At 56.8% G+C, this 2,500-nt stretch overlaps 6 non-coding genes across 6 annotated transcripts; all 6 read left to right on the top strand.

The window, feature by feature from the left end:
- Positions 1–153: 153 nt before the first annotated feature.
- Positions 154–225, top strand: trnah-gug (transfer RNA histidin (anticodon GUG)). Its single transcript has one exon. It is a non-coding gene; the product is annotated as a tRNA-His (tRNA).
- A 193-nt stretch (positions 226–418) lies between these two features.
- On the top strand, positions 419–491 carry trnar-acg (transfer RNA arginine (anticodon ACG)). The gene has a single exon. It is a non-coding gene; the product is annotated as a tRNA-Arg (tRNA).
- Positions 492–703: 212 nt separating this feature from the next.
- Positions 704–775, top strand: trnae-uuc (transfer RNA glutamic acid (anticodon UUC)). The gene has a single exon. It is a non-coding gene; the product is annotated as a tRNA-Glu (tRNA).
- Positions 776–1,240: 465 nt separating this feature from the next.
- trnah-gug (transfer RNA histidin (anticodon GUG)) lies at positions 1,241–1,312 on the top strand. The gene has a single exon. It is a non-coding gene; the product is annotated as a tRNA-His (tRNA).
- Positions 1,313–1,505: 193 nt separating this feature from the next.
- trnar-acg (transfer RNA arginine (anticodon ACG)) lies at positions 1,506–1,578 on the top strand. The gene has a single exon. It is a non-coding gene; the product is annotated as a tRNA-Arg (tRNA).
- Positions 1,579–2,327: 749 nt separating this feature from the next.
- On the top strand, positions 2,328–2,399 carry trnah-gug (transfer RNA histidin (anticodon GUG)). The gene has a single exon. It is a non-coding gene; the product is annotated as a tRNA-His (tRNA).
- The last annotated feature ends 101 nt before the right edge of the window (positions 2,400–2,500 follow it).

The raw sequence follows: 2,500 nt of genomic DNA, 5'->3' as shown, positions 1-2,500 counted from the left end.
ATTAGCAGCACCCACAACTCGTTTACGGAGTGGAAACTGCAGCCGAGGAGTGCTCAGAGGAGCCAGCGCGAAACTCGTCAAAGGCTGGTCACAGAGCACACACTCTGAGAGAGGAGCTTTACTGCGGCCGGAAAAGCACGCAGCCCGTGGTTAGCCGTGATCGTATAGTGGTTAGTACTCTGCGTTGTGGCCGCAGCAACCCCGGTTCGAATCCGGGTCACGGCAGCTTTTGCACATTTCTGGATTATTGCCCTCAAGCCCGGGAAAAAGTGGGTGTGCAAAGCTGGACCTCGCCATGTCGGCTCATCTGTCTTCTTGAGGCTTAGGAAGAATGGAAGAATGCAGCTCTGCGCACCGTGCTGCTGTCGCATCGTCTCTGGAAACACACTGATCGCATGCTAGTCAGCTGGGTCTGTCAGGGCCAGTGGCGCAATGGATAACGCGTCTGACTACGGATCAGAAGATTCTAGGTTCGACTCCTGGCTGGCTCGGCGGCAACTTTTGACCCCGTGCCGGGAGGACCGCCACGCTGGCCTTCTGCCCTCTGCTGGCCAGTAGATTTGCCGCGGCCTTCAGTGGGCCTGCATGTCCTCTCTCGTCAAAAGCCAGTCAGCCGCTCCCGGACCTCAGTCACACTCCTTTCTGTCCAGCACAAATGCATGCGCGCCTTTGCTTTTCTACAAGACGGTGGCAGAGTGCCTCCTCCCATATGGTCTAGCGGTTAGGATTCCTGGTTTTCACCCAGGCGGCCCGGGTTCGACTCCCGGTATGGGAAGTGCTTTTGGCTTCCCGTCACTGTGGGCTCTTTCCCAGTAAAGCCCTCGGCTTAAGGCATTGCCCCCCAACAGTGCAGTCTGTCTCCACCTGCATGGGCTCTCCTTCACCTGCTGGACACCTTTCACATGGCTAAAGACTGTCTCCTTCAGCTTTGTGAACCGTGCCCTTCTTCAGCTGCTTTTCCCAGCCTTCAGCGTCTCTCCAACTCTTTCACACGCACATGTGTGCCGAGAGGCAGGGAAACGTCAGCGTTTGGCCATTTGTGGATTGGTGCCTGTGGGTCGAGGCGGGTGTTTGGTGTTTTCTGCAAATTAGCAGCACCCACAACTCGTTTACGGAGTGGAAACTGCAGCCGAGGAGTGCTCAGAGGAGCCAGCGCGAAACTCGTCAAAGGCTGGTCACAGAGCACACACTCTGAGAGAGGAGCTTTACTGCGGCCGAAAGAGCACGCAGCCCGTGGTTAGCCGTGATCGTATAGTGGTTAGTACTCTGCGTTGTGGCCGCAGCAACCCCGGTTCGAATCCGGGTCACGGCAGCTTTTGCACATTTCTGGATTATTGCCCTCAAGCCCGGGAAAAAGTGGGTGTGCAAAGCTGGACCTCGCCATGTCGGCTCATCTGTCTTCTTGAGGCTTAGGAAGAATGGAAGAATGCAGCTCTGCGCACCGTGCTGCTGTCGCATCGTCTCTGGAAACACACTGATCGCATGCTAGTCAGCTGGGTCTGTCAGGGCCAGTGGCGCAATGGATAACGCGTCTGACTACGGATCAGAAGATTCTAGGTTCGACTCCTGGCTGGCTCGGCGGCAACTTTTGACCCCGCGCCGGGAGGACCGCCACGCTGGCCTTCTGCCCTCTGCTGGCCAGTAGATTTGCCGCGGCCTTCAGTGGGCCTGCATGTCCTCTCTCGTCAAAAGCCAGTCAGCCGCTCCCGGACCTCAGTCACACTCCTTTCTGTCCAGCACAAATGCATGCGCGCCTTTGCTTTTCTACAAGACGGTGGAAGAGTGCCTCCTCCCCTATGGTCTAGCGTTTAGGATTCCTGGTTTTCACCCAGGCGGCCCGGGTTCGACTCCCGGTATGGGAAGTGCTTTTGGCTTCCCGTCACTGTGGGCTCTTTCCCAGTAAAGCCCTCGGCTTAAGGCATTGCCCCCCAACAGTGCAGTCTGTCTCCACCTGCATGGGCTCTCCTTCACCTGCTGGACACCTTTCACATGGCTAAAGACTGTCTCCTTCAGCTTTGTGAACCGTGCCCTTCTTCAGCTGCTTTTCCCAGCCTTCAGCGTCTCTCCAACTCTTTCACACGCACATGTGTGCCGAGAGGCAGGGAAACGTCAGCGTTTGGCCATTTGTGGATTGGTGCCTGTGGGTCGAGGCGGGTGTTTGGTGTTTTCTGCAAATTAGCAGCACCCACAACTCGTTTACGGAGTGGAAACTGCAGCCGAGGAGTGCTCAGAGGAGCCAGCGCGAAACTCGTCAAAGGCTGGTCACAGAGCACACACTCTGAGAGAGGAGCTTTACTGCGGCCGGAAGAGCACGCAGCCCGTGGTTAGCCGTGATCGTATAGTGGTTAGTACTCTGCGTTGTGGCCGCAGCAACCCCGGTTCGAATCCGGGTCACGGCAGCTTTTGCACATTTCTGGATTATTGCCCTCAAGCCCGGGAAAAAGTGGGTGTGCAAAGCTGGACCTCGCCATGTCGGCTCATCTGTCTTCTTGAGGCTTAG

The sequence above is a fragment of the Alosa pseudoharengus genome, unplaced genomic scaffold (assembly GCF_046254945.1).
Source record: "Alosa pseudoharengus isolate Yale_2024_CS ecotype anadromous, Long Island Sound unplaced genomic scaffold, YU_APseudo_1.1 YU_APseudo_1.1_scf_12, whole genome shotgun sequence".
In the NCBI taxonomy this organism is placed as follows: domain Eukaryota; kingdom Metazoa; phylum Chordata; class Actinopteri; order Clupeiformes; family Clupeidae; genus Alosa; species Alosa pseudoharengus.
This window is presented reverse-complemented; position numbering and strand designations above follow the sequence as displayed.